Source organism: Zeugodacus cucurbitae, chromosome 4 (assembly GCF_028554725.1).
Source record: "Zeugodacus cucurbitae isolate PBARC_wt_2022May chromosome 4, idZeuCucr1.2, whole genome shotgun sequence".
In the NCBI taxonomy this organism is placed as follows: domain Eukaryota; kingdom Metazoa; phylum Arthropoda; class Insecta; order Diptera; family Tephritidae; genus Zeugodacus; species Zeugodacus cucurbitae.
Window position 1 is genome coordinate 53,229,972 of NC_071669.1, and position 27,290 is coordinate 53,257,261.

The 27,290-nt window shown below is 35.5% G+C and overlaps 1 protein-coding gene across 3 annotated transcripts in view; it reads right to left on the reverse strand.

Moving 5' to 3' along the window:
* LOC105211059 (merozoite surface protein 2) overlaps positions 1–27,290 on the reverse strand; it is a 196,169-nt gene that overhangs the window by 46,781 nt on the left and 122,098 nt on the right. For 2 of the 3 annotated variants that reach the window (XM_054229601.1, XM_011182327.3), the window contains exon 2: positions 2,054–2,133. The exons of the other annotated variant lie outside the window; for it this stretch is intronic. The gene's annotated coding sequence lies outside the window, so the exon portion shown is untranslated. The remainder of the gene's footprint in view (positions 1–2,053; positions 2,134–27,290) is intronic. 3 annotated transcript variants of the gene reach the window in all.

Sequence of the window (27,290 nt, forward strand, 5' to 3'; positions counted from 1 at the left end):
CATACTTGTAAAAAAAACTTCTAGAAAAAAGATAGTCACTACAAAATAATTAAAATATATTTAAAAACGACTTAAGTTGAATTTTCGTACGAAAAATAGAGTGCAAGTGATGGATGACTGAAGGAAACAGACGATTTTTGCACTTTAGTTATTACATACTTATTTTAATGGCTAGTGATAACTAAAAAATACGAATAGAGAGCTAAAATAAATGCTGAAAAAATACAAACAAAAAGTAAGAAAGAAAAAAAATTAATTTGTGAATGTAAAAAAAGAAGAAGAACAAGCGAAATGCTGCAAATTTCTTTTGGTAAAGCGAGAATGTTGGCGGAGCGGAAGTGGATAGCTAGGTAGAAGGTAGGTAGTATGGCAAAAAAGTAACAACTTAGTGTAAAAGTAGTAATTGAAAAAATTTAGTAGCACTTATACATATAAATAAATAGATGTAGGTATGTGTGTGTGTGAGCTGAAATGAGTGCTTATTGCGAGAAAAGGGTTGTCGTTGTGTTGGAAATAATGAAATACTGCAGTACTCAAGAGTCTTAAAGGAACAGCAAACTGTTGGGGGGAAGCCAGAAATAGTAGATGGGGTAAAATTTCAAGTTAACTGTGAAGGTATATGAGCATTTGTAGTTGTAGTTTTTACTTGTATTTATACAAGTTTTTCGTGTATAAACTAAAAGAAACTACTTCAAAATACAACAAAAACCAAAAAGAAAAATACAACAACAACAAATTTAAGTAATTGTGGTTGCCTGCTCAAACACAAAGTATGGGTAAGAATTAATTTAAATGAACTAACGCTCACAAACAGTTCACGAGAGAGCGAGCCAAGTGGGCATGGCTGACGGAAGTGTTAACTACTAATTGAGATGCCGTGCATATACCTACCTATACATACATACATATGTATATACTGGTAGTTGCTATAATGAGCGACAAAGCCGCGCATTTTTCATGCCACGGACCAAAAGAGGCTGCGCCGCAAAAGTCACGAAGACAAAAGTGGCGGAGTGGTGTATTATATAAGATGCAAGAAAGCATAAGTAACAAAGGGGTAACAAGGGTAAAAAAACACACTCGCCGAGTATTGAGCGTGAAAGTCGCTGAAGAATTTATTGAAATAAGTATAAGTTTGTGGAGGAGATGAGGAGGATGGTGAGGAGATGTGAAGAAGTTGAAGACGGGCGGAACTTAAGCAGCAAATGCGGTCTTTTGCGTGCCTGCAAATGAGTTGGGCAAATGTTGGCGAAATTTTTTTCATTTTTCACATAATTAAAAGCGTTGTAAACTAAATATATGCCAAAGCATGCTTTGTTGCGTATTTTCTGTGGCACACAAAAGATGACAGGGAGTGACTTTACTAATAGACGGGATAAAGTGCAATTAAAAAGTCGCGAAGCGCACTTGCTTGTCACGCTGTTACATAAGTTATAATAAATATATTTTTAGCAATATCTTTTTTCTATATATTTTATAGGATTTTATAGGTTATGTACAGAAGCCATTGAGAAATTACCACAAAAAATATATATAAATTTTTGACACAAATTATCTAGTGTCTGCGGTTGAGCGTCATTATTATTGTTGCGGCCTCAAAGCAAGCAAAAACACCAAAAACTATATATGTATAAAAAATAGAAATAAATAAAATGCGCAAAAGTTTCTGCATCAACGCTATTAGAAGTATGCAATTATTTTTCAGCTGACTGAGAGCGCTAGAGCTGGCGTTTTGCTTCCTTTTTTGCCACAACGCTGCACTTCAGTCACTTTAAGTGCGCAAAATATGAGGATTGGAAAAAAATAAAATAATAAAAAATAAAATAAAATATGTCTATGCTTTCAGCGAAACGCGCATTAGTGCGCAATTTTTTTTTAATTTTTTCAAAGAATTTTTGTTGTTGTCTTTCTTGTTAAGAACCGTAACATTTTAGTGCGTTTTTCAAGAGGAGGCGCACAAGTGCTTATACATCTACAAATTTATATGTTGCTCATAGTTGTTGTGAAACCGCCATTTGTTGACTAACGGTACAATTGATAAAAATGTACTTACATTTTGCTTTTAATTGGAATGCCCAGTTTTATGCGATGGTCGTCGTTAACGAGCAGCTGTGGCTAGTGCAACAGTGTTGGCTGTAAAAAATTTAAAAAATACATTTATTTTAGATGTTATATGTAAATATAAATGGAAATGTCCTTTAAAAAATTTTTAAATGTAATTGGAAACTATTTACGATTCGCCAAAAATTGTAGAGTGATGTATCGAATAAGGAACTGGTATAAATTCAAAAATACTGAGATAATCATATAACGGTGGGATAGAAGGATATTACTGCAATTTAACGAGTTGCTCACATGCTCTCAACCAGATTTTCAGACATTTTGATATCAAATATTTTGACTAGCTGCCGAGTACACATAAAACAACCAGAGAAGTGGCGAAACGAACAACAAACTGGTATAAATCTATATTAGACATAATGTGGGAAATACTAGATAGAAATAGTAGATATTATCTACTTAATAAGTCGAAAAAAGTGACTGTAATTAGGCTGGGTCTACGTAACCGTAACGGATTCAGTTTTTTATCCGACTAAGGATTGTTAACTCGATAACATTCCTCAAAAATTTTTTGGGGTTATTTTCTGCATCTTTGACAACAACAATAATATTACACGTATATTTTTATACTCTCGCTACAAAGTTGCTAAGAGAGTATCACTGTTTGGACGTCCGTGTAACTTGACGACCATGAGAGGGTTGTTATTAAAAATAGGCGGATTCTCAGATATTTTAATTTAATTCAGAGATAATGAAACCAAAGGTGCCAGAAATGATTAAAATCGGGTCATAACTTTCCCTAGCTCCCATATATCTTGTATTCGAATTTCCTGTGGGCTTTATACCGCATATATCGGTTAATATGTGAGATATCTTAGGAAAATGAAGTGAGTGTATAGTATTGGATATAGTGTACCTTGGTGGTGAAAACTAGTGAAATCGGTTCAGGAATTACCTCAGCCCTCATATACTATATATGATGATTTTCGTTATTCTATTGGACTTTATGCCGAATATATAGGTCAAAATGTGTGTTATCTTAATAAAACTATATCAATATATTGCGAGAGTATAAAATTTTCGGTTGCACCCGAACTTAGCCTTTCCTTACTTGTTCTGCATGAAAGGTGTCCGAATTTATAATCTTGGGATTTGCATAGATTTAGACTCATCAACTCTGAATCCAGATTTATTGAGCAGTATCCAACCTACATATAGTAATTAACATGAACCTCTGATATATGTTTGAATTTTTATGAATACGATTTTGAACTAAACCAATTTTAAGGACAGTACAAAATCTCTTAGCTAAACAAATATTTCCATATTTCACAGGTTTCGTATGTTTTTGAGATAGCAAAGTTTCATCTAATAATAAATTAGACATTTGGACCAGAAAATTCTAAATGTATACTTTTATAGAATCTGCGGAGCCACACATGCCTATATTTGAAAATATTTGTTTTTCTTAATACTGCAATTTTTTTATTTCGTCAAGAAGCCATAAGTTCAAAAAGAAAAAATTATGTAATCGAAATGAAATCCACTGCGAAACTTATCAAAATGTCATTTTCAAAGAAATTTATGCGAGAACAAAATTCACTTTTAACAACTATAACTCATAAATGCATTTCAGAGTGACTGTTTGCAGCATTACATCAGCACATGACACTTTTGTTCCAGCACTTGCGTAACTGACAAAATTTTGATTTTCGAATTTTCAATGAAACTGTCAGCAACTGACGGCAAAGTGCAAAATCGTACCTACATTCAAGCATTTAACGGTTTACTTATGTACTTTTACATACATATGTATGTATGAAGTGTAACTTATGTATTTATGCTTGCAACTACTATTTTACAACAACCACTTTACAACAACATTAACAACTGCGAATGCAACTTAAATTTTTCATTTCATATTCGCAATCAAACGTCATAATAGCGGTGCTCTCACTTCAAGTGCAAGGATTTCGTACAAAATGAGTTCCTATTTTACATTTTGATTTCCTTTCAAATGCCATTGACATGAGATTGATTTTGTAGAAACGCACTCGCGTTTAATATTGCATTAGGGTGATTGAATTTTTTGTGAATATATTTTAAACTATATTTTGACTGAGTTTTCGACAGTTGAATTTGAATATAAAAATCTTTAGAAAGAGGGATTTTGCTTAAGATTTCTCATTACCAACTGTTAGTCATAGCTAAGTGGGTTCAGTATTCGACTATTAATTGGAAGTTAGCAGTTTGAAGATGAATTATGAATGTTCGATTTATGATTTGGATGTTATCAATAACAGTGTCAATCCCAGTTTTAGAAAACTGCTGCATAGATGCTGTCTAGATAAGAAAATACAGCTCTAATTTGGAAAAAACATGTTTTCAGTGATTAGGTGCTCTTCATCGTTGTAAGAACTTTAAGAAACTCCAATAAGCCACTCATATGTTTCAAAATTATACCATATCATAATCACTTGAAGCATTTAAGATGAATTGAATGAGCTTTTTTAGTCACAGAACGTATATTATGGTCTCGAGATCTTTATATGTTAAAAATCTCTCTTAATAATCAAAAATGTGTTTAAGAATTTCACAAGTTTGCGAGATTTCATTATAGTTCTAAATTGATTTGAAAAGTTTTATAAAACCTTTGAAGAGCTTATGTCAATTTTGTATAGCTTTTGTAAACGATAGGTGGTTAAGATTAGATTCATCAAAAAATTGGATCAGGTCTGGTTATATTTTAAGATAACGAAGAAGAAATCTAGCAATAGCTAACATCGAAGCTCCGAAGACTTGATTTTATAACGCTTAAAGCTTTGTGAAGCTTTAAGTGAAAGCTTCGTATAGGTTTAGTTGACAAATAAACGTTTTTGGAGAGCTTGTGAGGCAAAAAATATAAGTATAAAAAACTACATAAAATAGTTCCATAAAGTCAGTACAAACTACAAATTTTGGAAATAAAAGATTATTTCAATCGCATTTCTACCGCTGGAATGAGAAAGTTAGTCATTTTCGTGTGAGTATACCTAAAAATATAAGTCTGTTGTTGAAGATTTTGTCGTTTGTGCTGGCTAGGCCATGTCGTACGTATGGCAGACGATGTTACAGTGAAAATATACTTTGATTCGGGACCCATGAGTGGACAACGAAAGCAAGGGCGCCCACGCATCCAATGGAAAGACCAAATGCATAGGAACCAGTCTGCACTTGGGATGTACAACTGACGTGATTTCGCAAAGAATAGAGGCAACCGGCGAAGTTCTATGTCCTTGGTCAAGACCGACCCACGGTTGTAGTACCAAAGAAGAAGATGAAGAAGTTGAAGGGATACCTATGGTGAATCTCTTATTGGACAGAGAGACGCTGTAAAAAACTTCATTCAAAGACTTTAGAATAATCTCAATTTCATCATGGATTAAAATTAATATTTTATTAAAATATGAATTGAGCTAATAAAAACAAAAGGCACTAATCCAAAAACTAGTTCCAATTGATACCACAACTAGTTTAAAGCATTTCCACATTTATGTACATATGTATTCAGGTACTACAAGTTGTCTACACATATCGTAAATTTCAGCACAATCAAAAATGAAACTTTCACTCACATACACTACAAGCTCAACTCATTTTATGAACTTTTCGTGGTAATCAAATTTTGCATAATGACAGTTTTCTAATAGTTAGTTTATCATGGCGCCATGTAGCCGCACTTCGCCTTCACACACACACATATATGCAGGCATACACCTGCGCCGGTATTCATGTCGTTGCCAAAATATGCAAAGGATACAATGAAAACATGACTATGCACGTCATCTGTGGCATGCGGCATTCCACGGTGCATGGGTAGCTTCGCGCCTCATAGCCTCATAGTGGCATGAGGCATAAACAAAAAACGACCGCTCGCTCGACCTGTGTGTGCAAAGTTTAAGAATTTATTGGCAAGTTATCTCATTTAAGTACCATATAGTGGATTGTAGTGAGCCACAGAGGTGAGCGGTGCACGGTGGCTTACAAGATAGCTTTGAGCGTATGGAGGCGAGTATTTGGCGCTTAAGCCGGCAGTGAATGAGTGTGTTTGTGTGTGTGACAGGCTTTAGCAGGTGAAACTATGTTTGCATGCATTCATCGAGTGTTGCCGGTAGTGAATATTTGCCTCCGAATCGCACTGGTATTTGATGCTTCTGTGGTGCAACATCTCGGCAAATATCTCAATTTGGGTCAAAAGCATTAGAGCTGGCTGGAGACAGGCGCTTTATGGTTGCTGTGTTAAGGTGGAATTCCAGCGATTTACCTATAAATATGCAATGAAGTTCCATGAATTGCACGCAAAGTTCTAATTAAGGTTAATTGATGGAATTTAATTCTATGTGTGGGTGTGTGTGCGTATTAATTACTTCGACTCTATTATAGACTATTTAAATATGAATTATGATCATATGTGGATTAATGATGGGTAATGGCGATAAAAATTTTTCGAGGAGAGATTTCGTTATGTTTTACATTTTATAACACTTTACACACTTTAACAATATGGGGGCTAAGAAACTAATTGGGCATGTCCTACAATAACATTTGCGGAGAGCGGAATAAGGAAACCATTTTCCACTTTCTCTGTGAATGCCCAGCCCTATCGAAGATCCTATACAGGACCTTGGAATCCATCAGCCATCAAACCTTGAACGGATGTATATTAAAAGCATATTGGGGATAAGTAGCTTCAAAGTGGTTTGAACGAAAAGCAGTAAAATATTAGCCCTACGATTAGGGTATAAAAATTGCACATGTAGTGCTAATTGAGCCCATAAAATTATTTGGCTGCACTCCTATCTACCTACCTAAGACACTAAAAGATCTAAACTGATACAGTAAGTGGACTAATAAGTTCTTTCCAAGTCTTTAATTCCATACAGAACGGCAGGAGCTAAAGCAAACATAGCACATCGGTCCAATAGTGCAGCAAAAAAATTTAGATTTATGTTCATTTCTATATATATCTAAATTAAATTAGGTTGGGTTAGGTTCAACTTGGTCGACTATAAATTTAGATATAGAGAACTAGATGTGTATAATTACTGTTGTTAGGTTAGGTTTTCCAATAAGGGAATCAAGCTTAGACTGCTATAGACAGTCTTATGAGAAGTCAGAAATTCCTTCTATATTTTATTTACTCTTGAAAGTCGAAGATTGTGGAATCCGAGTTGTTTTAGTCTTAGAACTGGTAAGTATTGAAAGGTCAACTGACATTCGGTACGATGTTTAATCTTATAACGTGGATACTGATTGATGATTGATTCGATACTTTTAGACATTTTCAAATACCTACGACTGGCCAAGTGCTAATAATGCTGAAGGTAAAGAGCTCTCTAGATTCTTTATGATTTACCTTGGGCCACTATGCAATTCCTGCTCTAAATATTTAAAAAAAAACAATATGTTAAAAGTGAACCAGGAAAGGGTGAGGGAATGATGTTATGAAATCGACACGTCATTTCCAAAGAGATCGCCCTGTCATTTATTTTTTCTCTTTCGAAAGTAATTAAATTTTGGATGCTAAAAAGTGAACTACTACTACTACTGAATATAGTCTGCTATCATCGAGGTATTGTGAAACGTTATCGATGGTTATCATCTTTAACTCACCAGTTGCTAAAGAATAGGTACTGTGAGCTTAAGAATTTGAAAAGATTAATCTTTCTCCGACAAGATATGTTTATTATACTCTCGCAACAAAAGTTGCTAAAGAGAGTATTATAGTTTTGTTCACCTAACGGTTGTTTGTAAGTCCTAAAACTAAACGAGTTAGATATAGGGTTATATATACCAAAGTGATCAGGGTGACGAGTAAAGTTCAAATCCGGATGTCTGTCTGTCCGTCCGTCCGTCCGTCCGTCTGTCCGTCTGTCCGTCTGTCCGTCCGTGCAAGCTGTAACTTGAGTAAAAATTGAGATATCTTAATGAAACTTGGAACACGTGTTCCTTGGCACCATAAGAAGGTTAAGTTCGAAAATGGGCGGAATCGGACCACTGCCACGCCCACAAAATGGCGATAACCAAAAACACATAAAGAGCTATAACTAAGCCATAAATAAAGTTATGAAAATAAAATTTGGAACATAGGATTGCATTAGGGAGGGGCATATTCGAATGTAATTTTTTTGGAAAAGTGGGCGTGACTCCGCCCCCAAAGAGGTTTTTTATATATATCTTGCAAACCAATAAAGCTATATAAACCAAATTTTCTGCAGTCATTTCTTTTCGCCGTTTCCTTATACAGTCCGAAAATGAAAGAAATCGGATAATAACCACGCCCACCTCCCATACAAAGGTTAGGTTGAAAATGACTAAAAGTGCGTTAACTCACTAACGAGAAACGTCAGAAACACAAAATTTCACAGAAATGATAGCAGAAGGAAGCTGCATCTTTTTACAAAATGGGAAATGGGCGTGGCATCGCCCACTTATGGGTCAAAAACCATACCTCAGGAACTACTCGACAGATTTCAATGAAATTCGGTATATGATATTTTATTGACACCCTGATGACATGTGTGGAAAATGGATGAAATCGGTTCACAACCACGACTACTTTCTTTATAACTCACTTTTGAATTCCATCTGAATCCTTCACTTTATAACATATACTTTAGGAACCAATGATGATAGCGAAATAAAACTTTACATAAATACAGTATATGATCAGTGGCATCACTTGTGAAAAAATTGTCGAAAACGGACTATAACTTTTCAAGGCCCCAGATATCGAACATGTTGAACTCAGCGCCTAAGGTTAAATTTTAACCGAAAATATGGGTAAATCTCTCAACTAATTTAATGTAATTAAGAGGAAATTGTTTTCTTCCAATAGTGTGTCTCTGTTCCAAAAATTATTAAAATCGGGTCACAACATCTCTTAGCTCCCATCTACATAATTAAAGGTTTTTCAAAAATTCGTTGGGCTTTATTACGCATGTATGTATTGGTTAATATGTGATATATCTTAGCAAAATTAAGTGAGCGTATAGTATTGGATATAGTGTACCTTGCTGGTGAAATTTAATGAAATCGGTTCAGGAATTACCTCAGCCCTCATACACTATATAGGACGATTTTCGTTAGTCTATTAAACTTTATGCCGAATTTATGGGTAAATTTGTGCGTTATCTTAATAAAATTTCTTCAATAAATTGCGAGAGTATAAAATGTTCGGTTACACCCGAACTTAGCCTTTCCTTACTTGTTTTTTGTTTCTGTTTTCCAATTAATTGTGATGTAATCCCGAAGAGATCCCGATATTAATTCCTTCTATAATTCCGAACTCAATCCCAATCCAGAAATCATTTTTTTTTTTATTTTACGAAAACTTCTCACCCAACGCTTATACCAAAATCCACATAGTACAACTTCAGCTTAAGACTTCACGCGAACTAGCATGCAATTATTTTTTCTCAGTTTAACATAATTTCTGCGAAAACGTTTAGGTGGCATGGAAATTTTTTCAACAACCAACGAAAAAGCTTAACGCCAAAAGCGCTAACGTTATACGGTATGCATCTTGCATACTATACTGGCGTGCACTCCATGTATTTTACACTTTAATAAATGCATTTTTCATGCTGTCATCACAATGTAACAGCTCGGCAAGTAGTTGTTAAATGCAATTGCAATATACGCTTTTGCTGCTGTTGTTGTTGTTGTTGCCGTTATAAGATGTTAGCTAAAGCTTTATTGTTGCCGGCAGAACTGTTATATTACTAGTGCATATTTTCATTTGAAGGCAATAACAGTCAACAAACTGTCGCTGTGCTGTGATTTATGGTGTCAAGGTGGGGAGTGAGAGAGCAAGTTGGGCGCCACGGCAAAGAGAGAGAGAGAGTGGGAAAGAGAGTGGTGGTAGGGTGAGCAGTGGTTAGTTGGGGTAGTGATGGACAACACTAATGGTGTCTACAAAGGTGTCGGAATATAAAAAAAATATATGAATAGAGCTATAATAGCGTTACAACTGCTTCCTACACTCCCACTCAAGTAAAAGCCCACCGTATGCAAAGAAAAATGGCCAAAGTGTATACAACTACATAGTGAATGAAGCTGTCCAGCCCACAATCGGTTGTAAATGCTTTACGTTGGCATTCAAAGTGTATTACCCATTCACATTGATGATGTTGCACATGTGGCAACATCAATAGAGCGCCTGTCCGACGGTTGAACGATCAACGCAGGCAAATACTAAATATAACTGTACAGAAAACAAGAACAAGAGAATACAATTTTCCATAAACATAGTCATATAATGTTTGCCACGCGAACGGTAGTCAATTCAATGAATTTCATGGTAGTGCGCCTGCATGTAGGCAATGCATAAAATAGCAAGTGTAGTGCATGCGGGTAGTAAGTATTGGTGTGTAGGGTTGTTTTCTTTTGATTACTAGTACTATATCGGTTGAGTAGAAAAATAATTTTATCGGGATCACGAAAAATTTCGGGATTAAATATTTGTATACTCTCACAACAAAGTTGCTAAGAGAGTATAATAGCTTTTTTCACATAACGGTTGTTTATAAGTCATAAAACTATCGGAGTTAAAGATATGGTTATATATATCAAAGTGATCAGGGTGACGAGTAGAGTCCGGAAGTCCGTCAATCCGAGCAACGGATAACTTGAGTAAAAATTAAGATATCTTGACGAAACTTGGTACACATGTTCCGTGGGACCGTGGTAGAGTTGCAATTGAAAATGGGCGAAAACGGATAACAAAATTATGCAAGTAGATAGTATTTGGTACAGAGGATCACACTAGCAGGGAGCATATTTGGATGATTTTTTTTTTAAGTCGGCGTGGTCCCTTCACCCTAATAGGTTTTTTGTATTCATCTCGCAAACCAAACATTCTGAAGTCACTTGCATTACGCTGCCCTTATAGTTGATATCGGATAATAACCACGCCCACTTCCCATACAAAGATTAGGTTGAAAATTACTAAAAGTGGGTTAACTCAATAACGAACAACGTCAGAAACTGCGTCGCGTCGTCCACTTATAGGTCAAACCCCATAACTCAGGTACTACTCGACCGATTTCAATTAAGCGAATCGGTTCAGAACCACGCCTACTTCCCATATAACTCCATTTTGAATTCCTTCTGATTCATTCACTTTATAGTATATACATTAGATTCCAATGAAGATGGAAAAATTGTCGAAATTGGACTATAACTTTTCAATGCCCCGGACATCGAATATGCCTTAGGGTAATTTTTCACCGAAAATATCGGTAAATCTCTCAGATATTTTAAGATTTTTCTTCTAATAGTGTGTCACTGTACCAAAAATGGTTAAAATCGGGCCATATCTTCCCCTAGCTAATTACAGGTTTTTCAAAAATACGGATACCGCATATATCGGTTAATAGTTAGATATCTTAACCAAATTAAGTGAGCATATAATCTTGGATATAATGTATGTTGGTGGTGAAAATGATTGAAATCAGTTCAGGAATTACCTCAGCCTCATATACTACACATGATGATTTTCGTTATTCTAGTGGACTTTATGTCGAATATAAGGGCCAATTGTGTATTATCTTAGTAAACGATAAATTGCGAGAGTATAAAATGCTCGGTTGCACCCGAACTTAGCCTTTCCTTACTTGTTTTCTTTTAAATGTTAATAGCTTGTATTTTTGTAGTCTAAAGACCCGAAAAAAATTTGAAAATTCTGTATTGTACAATGCCTATTAATATTATTATTCTAGAAACATTGCCTATTTTCAGGCGCTTAACTATGTAAAATCTCTATTGAGTAATTCATAAGTTTTTTTAATTTCTGAATGGAATATTTAATTTTTAAAAGTAAATAAGGGTGTAGTTTTGAAAATTTTCGGCATCCCGAAATTATTATTTTATTATCCCGAAATTTAATGAAATGAATTTGGTGCTTCAATGAACTCATATTTGAAAATAAGTAAATAAACGAGTATTTAAAACTCAAACACGCTAAAACCCCGCAACAAATTAGTTTTCGGGATCCCGAACACTACTTTCATATGGCTTCATTATTGAGAATGTAATAAATACGCGCTTTGCTGAAAGCATTGCAATAAAAGAACAGCGTGTGCAATTTTATACTATATACACGATATTTATATATATATTCCTGCCAATGTGCGCATATTATTACTAATACATACATATATACAACATATAAATATGCATTTTAATTTCGCTGTGTCTGGCTGTGTGTGCATATATAAATATATACTTATGCAAGTATTGGCACTAAAAACCATTCAAGTGTAAATGGAAATGGAAATGGCAATTCATGCCGCATTCTGTTGCAAGCAAACAAACGGCCAAGCAAATAGTGCAATGCGCCTACAAGTAGGCAATATAAGGTTAGTACATTTGTGTTTTAAATGCAGTGGCGCGTGGCGGTGCGTTGGTGTGGGTGTTATGTAGAAATTGCGCTAGTAACGGTAGTTACGAGTGTGATGCTGGTAATATTTTTAGTTACAACAAAAAAAAAACAACAAAAAAGGAACGAAATGAAAGAAAAAAAATGCGACGAACTGGAACAAGGAAATGAAGTGTAGTATGGCAACAATAAAAATGGCATGAAATGTATGTAAAATTAAATTTAGAAATGACCAGCGGTGCAGAGCGCGCTGAACAGCTGAGCGAGTGAAGTACGTAGAAATAAGAGTGTGTGCGCATGTGTGTTGTTGTATGTGTAAAGTGTATGCGCTTAGGTATCATGCAACACACACACATACACACTCTCTCACACACTCACATGTTAATTTCATTTCTTTCTCTACTTTGGCTGCGAGTTTCCCACAATTCCATTGTGATTTCACATTTCTACACATTTTTTCGTTTGCTGTCTGTCTACCAATTCTTTCAACATTTTCACTGAATTTATTTATATTCAAATGCATGGCATTATTCTATTTATTTTTGTTCTGGCAGACTTTTGTGCAACAAATATGCAAATAAATGCCAACAAAGTGTGGATAAAGAGCGTACACATTGTTATATTTGCCAATTGTTTAACTATTTGTAGATATGCAAGAACAAGCACAGCCACCCAAACACATGAAACTGCTTTAGCAACACATCCAAATGTATTTTTGTTGTTAGAAAAAGTGGTGTTGCAAACAAAAAAAAAATTGTCCTGCTAGATAACGGGAAATTTATTATTTTCAACACAATTCACAAAAAATCCTTTGTTGTTGTTGTATTTTGCAAAAAAAATATTTCTTTTTACTTTTAGTTACTTTCTTTCACGCTTTGTCCAGTTATTTGCAACTGATTTGTTATTTGCAGAGAATTGAAAAAGTGGACACAAAAGTGGAGTGAAAAAAGTTGCAATTGCAAAGCTGGGAAATTTGTGAAATTCATATAGTTACCTAACAATTTAATACCAAAACAGCTCAGGCTTATATGCTAATAAAAATAAACTTTCTTTTCGGCTACCTTTTTTTCCATATTCTTTTGCAAATTGACAACATCAGTTGGGCGCTTTTAGTGGCGTGTGACAAATCCTTGAAGGATAATAACCCTTTTGTAAGAAAAAAAAAAAAAAAAATGTGTGGCAACTCAATTTGGTCGAAGGTCATAGCAGGCATTACTTGCAATTTGTTGTTGTAATTTGAAGGATATTTTAGATTGAGGGTCTCTTTCTGCTAAGAAAACAAATTTTGTTGTCACATTGACAAGCGTGTCTACCTTTTCACGATAAGCAGTTCAAAGTCTTTAGAAATATACGCGGGTAGTTTGAGAAGTCCACAATTGAATATAAAATTCTTAAAAAAAAGTTGTCTTCTACTTCTTGACATCTTCTGCATTCATCATTGAAAAAGATCCCCAGTCTGCTGGCATGTATCCCAATCAGATGACCTATTAACACCCCTACCAGGGTTCTTATGCCATTCCTTTTAAATCACTATACTTAGCATCTAACTAAACTCAAGAGTCAAATTATCAGTATGTATTAACTCTCTCCCAAAAATGGTCGTAATCGATCTCTACATTTTTTTAGACCTCTTATTTTTATTTATAGCTATAACATTCCATTCGTCCGTCCGAATTTACCTCAAATATATCGATTTATAATTAATATTAGGTTGACAAATATCTGCCTTCCGCTTCTTCTTTTGAATTTCGCGGCTATATATAAAGCGCTACAGAGCTGTCTATAAAAAAGATCAGTTTGTGTATTGCATTTAATAGGCATGTAGACATGGAGTTCACTAACGCCGAAATTCGCGCTATTTTAAAGTTTTCCTTCGTTAAGGGGAAATCCGTTAGAGAACCATTTCGTGTCATTAATGGTGTTTTGGGGGTTTGCACTCTATCACTTCGAACTGCGGAACCATCCGGCGGAAGACCTGTGACGACGAATACCGATCAAATCATGGAAAACATCGAGTTATACCGGCATGTGGCATCTCGTGACATCGCCCAGGAGATGGGAGTTAGTTACCAAACCATTTTAAACCATCTGCATATGGCTGGATACACAAAGCTTGATGTTTGGGTGCCGCATGATTGGACGCAAAAAAAAAACTGCTGGACCGAATCAACGCCTGCGATATGCTGCTGAAACGGAACGAACTCGACACATTTTTGAAGCGGATGGTGACTGGTGACAAAAAATGGATCACATACGACAATATCAAGCGAAAACGGTCGTGGTCGAAGGCCGGTGAATCGTCCCAAACAGTGACCAAGCCGGGATTGAGAACATGGAATTTTTTGCTGTGTGTTTGGTGGGATTGCAAGGTAATCATCCACTATAAGCTGGTCCCATATGACCAGACGCTTAATTCTACCATCTACTGCGAACAAATGGACCGCTGGAAGCAGTCGATCGACCAGAAGCATCCAGAACTGGCCAACAGGTAGGGTGTAGTGTTCCACCAGGACAACGTCAGAACACACACTTCGTTGATGACTCGTCAGAAGCTACGGGAGCTCGGATGGAAGGATTTATCGCATACACCATATAGCCCGCGCCAAGTGATTACCACCTGTTTCTATCCATGGCGAATGCCCTTGGTGGTGTAAGGTTGAACTTAAAAGAGGCTTGTGAAAAGTGGCTGTCCGAGATTTCGCAAATAAGGGGGGTATTATGAAGTTTCCGTCTAGATGGAAACATATTATTGAACGAAACGGCGCATATTTGAACAAAACACTTTTTATAAAGCATTGAATAAAGAGTAAAAAATCGGAAGGGAGATATTTAACAACCAATATGTCTTATTGAGGCTTAGTCAGATTCCTACACCTTTCCCAAGACCTGATATACCAAATCTATAAATTTTCATTACTCCATTTAATTTTATACTTCACCAGCTTTATGTATGCTTAAATAACTAGATATTTTTAGTTTGTTATGAACTAGACTCAGACTGTTATATTTCTGATCGTTTCTGAACTTTATACCTATTTGATTTGTCTACACATAAATTATACAGTTGAATTTAATGCCAGAGAATATATAGATGTGACATTCAGTGGTATAACGACATGCGCTTTTATATCAATTCGATTATGCCAGATTATAGCAATTATACCAGTTGTTTCTTCGATTCACCAATCTCAAAAAGGAATGGGAATCGCGAAATTTGCAATATCGGAGCTCGAGAAAAGTGTTGAACGGTATTAACTACTATTCAAAGCTATTGTAGTTCGCATTCATTGAAGAGAAAAGACATGAATAAATACCACCTTAGCGAACAATTTATGAATAGTCATCGATTTTCCAAATATTGGTAGATTTTCGTATACATGGAATAATTACAAGTTCGCTGAAGCTTTGTTTAATGGAATTTGGTAACACAATTTTGTCTCACTTCTTTGCGAATAGAAATTTTGTTATCGAATTATACTTTTTCTTTCTACAAATAGAGATACAGAGTTCTAAGCCACTAAAAAGGAGTCGGATTTATTTTTATTAATGGACTAACCTTAACAAAAATTTCAGATAATTTTATTAGTCTAGCAATAATAACAAGTGAGTGCTCAGTATTGAAGCGAGACAGTGAAACTGTCAACAGTAACTGGTATACAGTATCTGGTATAAGTCTTAAATTCTAAAAAGAAGAGACTTTGGAGGGTAATAAATGCTTTTGTGAAATGAAATGTTTTTCTTAATAAAAATTGTAAAAATCCAAAATATTTTTCTTCTATTTGACTAGCCAATAGCAGTCCCACTGTACCACTTCTACTTCACAAAATCAATAATTCCTCACATTTTATTTACAAAGTTATGCATTTCATGCTTTATTATGACTCCGTTTATTCACTTTATTTTAATTGGATAATGAAAGCACTCGATGTTTGCATGTTGCATATGTGAGTGCTTTGTGGCATGGAATTCCGACACTAAAATTGTTGTATGCAATGAAAAAATGAGAAAAAAATGTGAAGTAAATCTTCAGCAGCTGTTGATATAGCGCTGTGTCTGTGCAACAACACATTTGTGCCACAGATGCAGAGATTTTATTATTAACAGCGTTGCTTCATTGCCACTGTCAAATGTGTGTGACTTTTTATTTGTTTCTGTAACTGCTTTTTCTTTTCAACATTTTTATGATGCTTTTTTAATTTTCCTTGTCTTTTGTTTGTGTATTTTTTTTCTGAGAACGATCATTATTGCTGTGAGCTGCTTTATCGCCACATTTGCGCACCAGATGTGGCACGTTAAATGCTTTATTAACTTTGTCGCCTCAAACCCTGCCCCATTTACATTAGAGTACGATGCTTGGAATACATCCACACCCACATGCGGGTTGGCATGCAAATGTGTATGTATGCACACTTGAAATGTGGAGTGGGTGCAACGCGTGCAACGTCTGCTATTATTAATGCCTTATTTTAAACAGTTCTTTCAGCTCTATGGACTCCACACACACATACATACATATCTATTTTTATTCAATTAAACGAAATATGTGTCTGCCTTGCTGCATTTGTGCCTACATACATACATATATCGGGGGCATGTTGCCGCTTGTGTTGCAAGCTCATAAAATAAAACTGTTGTGAATTGATATATGACCGTGGCGCTTGAATTACGCTCCATACATATGTCAGCGTCTGCTTTTTATTCATTTTCATGTCAGACTGTCTAGATTTCTGGACCATATGCGAGTATGTGGCGCGTCTGCCTGTTACTTTAGTCGCTGTTGCATGTTCTCTCATATAAATAAACATGCTTGTAGACTCATATGTCTGTTTGCAGCGCATATGTTGCACTTACGTAATTATTTGTTTAATGATTCTAGAGTTTGTTGTTCAACAAATTCTATGAAAGATTTAGTTGAATCGGAAATTAGATAATTTTTTAAATAATTTTAGCGTGTTGTGGACCCCATTTATTCAAAAACATATTTAGGAATTTTATAATATTAAATTACTGCATTTTATTTCGAATTGAATTTAATTTTGATTTTATCGTTATTCAGTTCTGCTTCAGATTTGCTGTTCGAAGCGATTCGATATAACATATCATGCCTGGAAAAATTATAATATATTGACTTCAGATTAAGTCACGGATTACCGATAAATTCATAGTTTGAAAACTTCAAATTTATTCATTCTACAAGATGTATAAGAGTCAAAATAAATTTATGGATGATATCTTTCCTTTTTCATAAACCCACTTGTTCTTTCTATATCCATTATTCAATAAAACTTTCAACTCAATAAAATTGATACAATAATAACACCGAGCCGAGCTATTCAAATACGGCGGCGAAGAACTGAGATAAGGTGCATGCATAAGCTTCTTTGCAGAATATGATCAGAAGCAAGCATGCTTTTGGAATTTCAGTGTGCTCTGCTCAATCTATAAAAAGGGAGACCCCACAATGTGCCAATTACCGTGGGTTAAGCCTCCTAAATATCGCTTACAAGGTTCTATCGAGCATATTGTGTGAAAGACTAAACCCACCGTCAATAAACTGATTGGACCTTATTAGTGTGGCTTTAGACCTGGAAAATCAACAACTGACCAGATATTCAACAAGAGTCAATTCTTGGAGAAGAGTCATGAAAAGAGGATCGACACACACAACTTTTTGTCGATTTTAAAGCTGCTTTCTCCTGTCATCAAACAAACAGTCGGCGCATTCGCGTCTTGGCTCCCACGTCACTGTTGTCGGTCATAACTTCGAAGTCATAGATAATTTCGTATGCCTGGGAACCAGCATCAACAACACCAACAATGTCAGCCTCGAAATCCAGCACAGAATCGCTCTTGCCAACAGGTGCTACTTTGGACTGAGTAGGCAATTGAAAAGTAAAGTCCTCTCCCGACGAACCAAAATCAACAGGGCGCTTATCATTCTCAGATCATTGGCTAGGTCATGTTGTTCGCATGGACGAAAACACTCCAGCTTTGAAAGTGTTCTATGTAGTACCCGCTGGTGGAAGTCGCGGGAGAGGAAGGCCTCCATTCTGTTGGAGAGAGCGACCTGGTTACACTTGGGATTTCCATGTGGCGCCGAATTGCGAAGGAAAGAGAAGAATGGCGCGCTGTTGTCGATTCGGCTATAACCGGCTAAACGGTTTCTACGCCAATTACACACACACACATAACACTTGGGTCGGTATTGGACCAAACTAATTTTTTCCGAGAGATTGAGTCATAAGCAAAAAAATTTATACACTCCGTTTTTCTTTCAAAATCGAATATGTCTTCGAATTTCGAGAATATTCTTATTGATAAGCATCATTATTAATTACAGGATGTAGTTACTAAACAAGTTTAAAGTACCTTTTTCGATTATTTCAACGGTGTATAACAATTTTCGATCCAGCTTATGGACAGTTGATATGCATAAGGGTCAAAGTTGAATCTTCAAAAAAAAAAAAATAAAAACTTTGTACTTCGAAAAATATTGGACCAAATTTTAATCTCCCGGAAAAAATTGATTTGGTTCAATACCAGAAAAAAGTCGATTTTGTCGTAAAGTCTAATAGATGGACTGCTTGTCTTTAAAAAAAATTATATTTAAGCCTCTAATATGCAGCAGATCCCATAATCCACAGCCTCATATTTTAAAAGAGATATGATAAGATACTTATCAAATGTTAGTTTCGTAAGGAAGATTTTGCTTTCTTCTTCTTCTTGACTGGCGTAGCCACCGCTTACGCGGTTATAGCCGAGTCCAAAACAGCGCGCCACGCATCTCTCCTTCTGGCAGTTTGGCGCCAATTGGTTATTCCAACCGAAGCCAGGTCCCTCTCCACCTGGTCCTTCCATCGGAGTGGAGGTCTCCCTCTTCCTCTGCTTCCACCAGCGGGTACTGCATCGAATACTTTCAGAGCTGGAGCACCTTCATCCATTCGAACAACATGTCCTAGCCAGCGTAGCTTCCCTATTCGTAGCTTTCTTTCGTCGTACTCTGTATCAAACGATTAAAAGAGCTAAATTCTTATTTACTGGTTCAAACAAAGCCGATTAGAAATCACAAGGCAAGAATATCAGATTCAGACATTGAGTCAGAAATGACTTTATTGTCGAAAAATATTTTTTAGCGAACCGTTTTTTACGTATGGATTTACCTGGGTTAAACATCGATATCATTGATGGTGATCTATAGGTGTAAGTTTAAGTTTAGAATACTGTTGCTAGGATTTTCAATTTCGTGAAACCACACATATCCTCCGAATATTACTTTTGATTGGAATTTTAGAGCATTTGAATGTGATTTCAAGACAAGCTTTGCAGTAAACCAAACTATAGCTTTGAGTAAGAGCGCTTTCATATTTGGGTACCAATATATTAGTTCCATCTTCGGGTTCTTCGCCTTTCACATAACCGTGTTTATCAAAAGTATCAAATTACATGATCTCAACGCCCACAATTACCATTTTTATGCTTTGCCCCTTGAGCAGTACAGCTTCACTCCTTACAAGTGTGCTTTCGAAGCCTTCAAAGCGCTCAATGCAAATGGCTTTCACAATTAACAACAATAGCCAGCTGCATAAACAGTTTTGTGCTGTGACAACAAGCAATTTGAATAATAATTTGAACAACTGATGCTTAATACTTTATTCTTATTGTTATTGTTGTTCTTGTTGCATGAAATGGAAATGCGCATGACGAATGGTAATTGAATATATTTGAAGTCTATAAAGTGATGTTGCAACAACGGTAGCAAAAATGCAGGTGATGCCGCATGCAACATGGTGTATACATACATAAATATAATGGCAATTTGAGCTGTAAGACTAGGCAGCTGTCTAGGTACAGCTTGAAGACTCTAGAGCAGAGGTAGCTTCGTGTATAGGTGTTGTTGTTGTGCATGTCACTCTGGCATGTTGATGCGCTGTCAATTTGTATTGTTATTGCTGTTGTTGGTTGCTACAGCTGTTGTCTGGGTTACTTACTACTCGTCAACGGTTTTACGTCAGCTCTTCTCTGCAACAATTTTTGTCTGTTTGATGTGCATCAATATAATTGCTAGTTTTGCTCGCCTTGACGTCGCGCACGTTGCCGGCTGCAGAATCCTGTTAATAATGTTGCATGACAATTTGCTACTCTTCACACAATACAAAGACAATCTGCTGTCTCAGCTACTTCAGCGCCATTTGTCTGCACTTCTCCACCGGCTGCTGTTGCTCATCGTCATAGTCACGGGTTTCCTGTTACACTCAGTCGATTTTCGTGGCAAGTGCAGCGCGACATACCTACTAGCATATATAATGCAGCATAATTGTATATGCGTCTACAAGAAAGGATTTGTGGGAGACTATCACTCTGCGTATTTGAAAGCCTCTCTCATTTGCTTCCAAGTCTAAGGGAAAAGGAAGTGCTGCACTGTTTTCCAAAGTGTTGCATTGAAATTGCTATAACAACTAATGTTGTTGCTGTTGTTGTTTTGTTGTTTCTATATAGTATTGCTATGTTGCATGCACTTAACGGCATTCTTTATAATTCAACACTTACACTAGCGCTCTGCTGACAATCATTAAACCAGCTCACTTTATATCTTGACAGTGAAATTTTCTTGTTGATTTTTCTTCGCAATGCAACAACAACAATTAGCTTACACCCATACATAGCTTAGCTTTACTACACTGTTTGTGTGTGCAAGTATTTTGTTCGCATTTGCCTCGAGTACTTGCTTACACTATTGTTGTTATAACAATTGTTGCATTCTGTTTTTTTTTTTGTTTTCTTGTCATTATCTGCTGCTATTATCCTATTATTTCATCTTATTTGCAATTACAGCATAGAAATGCGATATGCATGTGTGTGTCTGCTGGTAGTAGTATTATAAGCAACACGACTACTGTGTCAGGTTGTCTCAAATAGTTTAACTGATAAGTCGTGGACATTATTTGATATTGTGGAAAGGGAATAACGTTAGATTAATTTTTGCATGTCGGAATCCTAGTGTACACAAAGCAGTTTCTTGTTTCGTTAAATTAAAATATATACAGTGGAACTTCCTCACTTCGAATCACAATAATCCACAAAAAATTTCGAGTTAGAGAGACTTCGAGTAATAGAATTTTCATAAAAACATAAAAAATTTCAAAAAGCTGTACATATATATATTTAATATGGATTTTATTTAATAATATTTTCGTAAAATTAATTTTATTATAGAGCAGAATGATCACAAGACAGCTCAATACACCAATCCTTACCGCCCACATCCACATATTACCGTCCACAATACACTACTAATTGCATGCATTGCCTACATGCAGGCGCACTACCATGAAATTCACTGTCGTGAATTCAACAAGATAAATAATTATAGACATTTTTTAATAACATTTAACATTAAACATTTAAATTCATTTATTATATTAGAAAATGTAAAATTAATTACTATTAAATAATAAAACTGAATTTCCAAAAATAAATTTACAAATTTTTATGAGAGAAGTTTTTTTTGAGAATTCGAAGTTTTAATTATTAACCAACAAATTATAGAATTTTTTTTAAGCAGCATTTAATTTTTATACTCTCGCAACCAAGTTGCTAAAGAGGGTATTACGTGGGCTGCTATATATTTCTGTCCTAGACAACACTAAGTGTTGCCAGGTGCAATCTGACATTTCCATTGGAAAGTTTGACATTTTTTAGCATAACATCACTCAGAACGTTTTGTCATTTAATCGTGAATTGTTTCATTTACAGGGAATTAAAAAAATCATCTCGGCCAAAAAATGGAATTAACTCGTGAACATTTTCGTGCGATCATTTTTCACAACTTTCGACGTGGATTATCGCGACAAGAGTGCATCGATGAACTAAAATCTTTGTATGGCTATGAAGCACCATCCTATAGCACTGTGAAAAACTGGTACAACGAATTCAATCGTGGCCGACGCTCGCTCAAAGACGAATTCCGTGAAGGTCGTCCAAAAACAGCCGTTGTGCCAGAAAACATCGATGCCGTACCTGAACTGTTAATGCAAGACCGTCATGTAACATACCTTCAGATAGAGGCATGCCTATGCATTTCTCCCACCAGCATACATTCGATATTGCATGAACACCTGGCCGTAAAAAAGGTTTGTTCTCGTCGGATCCCGCACAATTTGACAATTGCTCAAAAAAGGCTTAAAAAAGTGCTTCGAAAATTGGTTTGAGCGCATGCAAAAGTGTATAAATCTTGATGGAGAATATTTTGAAAAACAATAAAACCATTTTCGTTGATAAATATTCCTATTTTCATTATTAGGCCAGTTGGCTGTAAGTCATAAATCTAAAGAAGTGAGATCCGTATGTCTGTCGGTCCGTCCGTCTGTTCGTCCGTGTAAGCTGTAACTTGAGTAAAAATTGAGATTTCCTGATGAAACTTGGCACAATAAGAAGGTTAAGTTCGAAGATGGGCGAAATCGGACCACTGCGAGGCCCACAAAATGGCGATAACCGAAAACATATAAAGAATCAAAGTGAAATTTGGTATGAAGGATCGCACTATGAATGAACATATGTGGACGTAATTTTTTGGGGAAGTAGGCGTGGCCCCGTCCCCTAATAAGTTTTTATACCTATCACGTAAGCTACTAAAGCTACATCAAGGAAACTTTCTAGAGTAATTTCTTTTAGCTACTACTCCATTTTCAGTTGAGAATATGTTTGGGATGCAAACAGATCTCCACAAATATTTTGTTGGGTTCATGTTGACACAAATGTCCAAGATCGATATAAAACGATTTAATCGACCAGTGCTTGACCCTAGAGACATCTAATGGAAAACGGCGGAAGCAAAGTTGTAGACTTAATATTTTATTATTGGTTCTATTACGCTAAAGCTTACATTTCATATTTACTTATTTATATAAATAGCGCCTAATTGTATGCTGTAACTTTCATGTTCCTTCCAATAAACATAGATTAAGGCCTACTTCAGTGCGCTAACCTCCTTCTTGTGTGTTTTTTCTAGTTATTAACTATTTCCGAACAGCTGATGAATTTTACGGATGGTTTATTCATTTCTGAAATACGCTAGAGCATTTGGTATTGCTTGTTTAGAGTTTAGAAAACACTTTTCTACATAATTCTACTTTAAACTGTATTTTATTACATGACCCTCTCTTTTTGATTTATATGTGTCGATTTTATTAATCATATGCCGAGGAGCAGAGTTTCCAAAAGCCATTAAATCGACGAATTATTTTGCAAATATTTTGATTTTGAATTTTTATTATAATTTTTACGAAAAATATCCATAAAAGTCGTGAATAAAATTTATTTCGTATTTAATTTCAAATTTTATACAATTATCTTCATCTGTTTGGGAACCACTGACTACACATCGCAACGCCGCATATAAAAGCTCCTGCATCGTTGAATTTCAATTAGATGACTGCTGTCGATATTTGCATTTATATAATTATAATAATTGCTTAGGAATAGTATTTTATGTATTCAATATTTTCCTGCATAAATATAAGCGCACACAGCTACACACATGCACGAATACTTTTGTATTCGAATAATTGGTTTAGAATTGAGTGTAATGGATGATTGAATAACACATTATAATGTGCATGTGTCTGTGTGTGCGTGTGAGTGTATGGGTAAGCAAAATAACAATTGTAATAAATAACTGAGTAGAATATGAGTATATAATTTATGATAGGAAGCTATACAAGAGATAAAAAGATTTTTTTAAATCAACCGCTAATTAACTGTGTAAGAAGAATTCTTTAAAAGCATTATGTTTGAAAAATTTAATTAATAAGCTCTTTAAATAAATTTTTTTAACAAATACTTAAAATTTTTCCAAAAAAAGTATATTTACACAACCTTTAATGAAGTGAAGTGAACATACTTTCATGCAAAAATCTTAAAACTCACTCTAATACTAACATACTAACTTGAAGCAAAACGGCTAATATAAATAGAACAAAAATAATATAGTTAGTATAAGTTTCAATGAAAATCATTTTAGAGCGCTTTTGAAAAATTCATTGCCTACATTTGAGCGCCTAAAATGTTTGCTTTGTACAATATCCATAAATGATACTGATACTTATATGTGAATCAACTCAACATTCCAATGCAACTCTACATGGCTATAAGTTTGCTAGCAAACACAGTTAATAGCAGCAATTTAAGAGCTTTAATTTTTTAATATACTCAAAACGGCCTAAGGGTATGCAATATCAAATGACTGCACGAAAGGTCAGTTCATAAAAGGCTGAATGCAACAAAGTAACTAGAAAGGATGTGCGACTTTGAGAAAGACAGAGAGAGATAGAGAGGCAGACGTCTACTAACGATTGAGTTGTAGATAGCGAGTAAATTGTGTATAAAACTGGTAGAGCGCCTGTAAGTATGCAACAATAAGTATAGATGGTCAGGCAAAAGGGATACAGAAAAGTAAAGTGGAAAAGCAGAATTGCAACGAAAAGCAATTAATTACAAAGTATTTGATAAAAAGGTGAATGGATAAAAGTATATATATGTATGTATAAATATAAATATATAGTATATATACGAGGGCTGCTATATATATTCCTGGCCTAGGCAAACACTAAGTGTTGCCAGATGCAATCTGACATTTCCATTGGAAAGTTTGACATTTTTTAGCATAACATCACTCAGAACGTTTTGTCATTTAATCGTGAATTGTTTTATTTACAGGGAATTAAAAAAATCATCTCGGCCAAAAAATGGAATTAACTTGTGAACATTTTCGTGCGATCATTTTTCACAACTTTCGACGTGGTTTATCGCGACAAGAGTGCATCGATGAACTAAAATCTTTGTATGGCTATGAAGCACCATCCTATAGCACTGTGAAAAACTGGTACAACGAATTCAATCGTGGCGGACGCTCGCTCAAAGACGAATTCAGTGAAGGTCGTCCAAAAACAGCCGTTGTGCCAGAAAACATCGATGCCGTACGTGAACTGATAATGAAAGACCGTCATGTAATATACCTTCAGATAGAGGCATGCCTATGCATTTCTCCCACCAGCATATATTCGATATTGGATGAACACCTGGCCGTAAAAAAGGTTTGTTCTCGTTGGATCCTGCACAATTTGAAAATCGCTCAAAAAAAGGCTAAAAAAAGTGCTTCGAAAATTGGATTGAGCGCATGCAAAAGTGTACATATCTTGATGGAGAATATTTTGAAAAACAATAAAACCATTTTCGTTGATAAATATTCCTATTTTCATTATTAGGACAGAAATATATATAGCAGCCCTCGTATATATATATAACTGTCTCTATGCGACTATATAAAATATATAAGGTCGAAAAACATTTGTGAAATAAATGCTTTCAAGCTGAAAACAATTCAATGACATCCACAATGGTTGCCTTGTGAATATCGCTTGAAAGCAGCATGGCGAAAAAGCTTCAAAGCACATCCTGAGCGGCCTTTCAAGTGGAAGTTCATTCTAACCACACTTTTGCCACACAACGAGCAACTTTTTAATTTTCAACTTATTTTTGGTTTTCTGGTGAATTTAATTTAAATTTTGTATGACACAAGAGAATTGCGCTGATGAATTAAATGAAAAGTTAAATATTTACACAATTTGTGTCTGTGTGTGTGTGTGTGTGTGTGAAGACATTATAAAATGATAAAATACACACGAGTTGTAAATTACATAAGCAATTATAATTTTTTTGCTTGCCTTATTTATATGTATGCGTAATAGAAGCTCTTAAGCAACAACAACAACAGTATATTTTGATGAAGAGCAAATAAAATCTAGTAAACACACACACAGATGAGTACAAATTCCAACCAGCATCAGTTAGCTAGGCGCACTCGGCTCGGCACATAAGAGACCACCAAAGTTTGAATTTTTAACTAGATACGTGTAAATATTTGTGTGTGCGCCGCATCCATACCCCATATTATTCGTGGCATCGCCAGCGTTTGTTGTGACGACGACAAGCTTAGAATTTTAATAAGCTACATTGTCTAACCAAATTTCGTTCATAGTACCTCTACAAAGGCAGCTGAGTTGGCTGCTTACCATACAGCAATGGCTTTTGTGTTGCGTTAGCCTGTGCGCCTGTAAATATGTTTTGCAAAATTTCACTTCCGTACGTTTGTACAGCGGGACCACACGCATTGTGTTACCCCCTCACCTGCTTACTTGTTTACATACGCATACTTTAAAGTTGCTTTTGTTTTAGACTGTCTTTTCGCTTTTTATTTACTTATGCGCGATCGCAATCACTTCGGTGATGGCTGGCGTACAAATAACGTGCGTGTAGCCGCCTAAAGAAGAGGTAAATTGGCGCGAAGCGGGCATTGTGACTGCGTGATAGTGAAGTGGTGCTCTTTTGCCATTAAAATGCGCAGTGGCGTAGTCGAAGAGGTGTTGAGGAAATAAATATTTCGAATAGAGGTTACTTCAGATTTCGAGATTGTCTGCTGAATCGGATCCTATCTGACTCATCGATCAGAACCAGTTGAGTTAATTATTATTACTCCAAATACGTTAAAAAATAATTAAATATATATGTCAATAAAAATATATACAATAAAAGTCAAACCAGTAAATCTAAATGTGATACAGGTACGGAAGCTGATTACTGAATATCTCCAGAACCCGGTTTCAAATTTAAAATTCTGTCTTCTACTTGATTCAGAAAGAGATCGTGGAAACTTCTTATCCAAAAAGATGTCCTCTCTTTTTCTAGAAAACCCAATATCTTTCTGGTAGAGACTTGGACAGCAATAACTGCCAACATAATATAGCTTCAATGA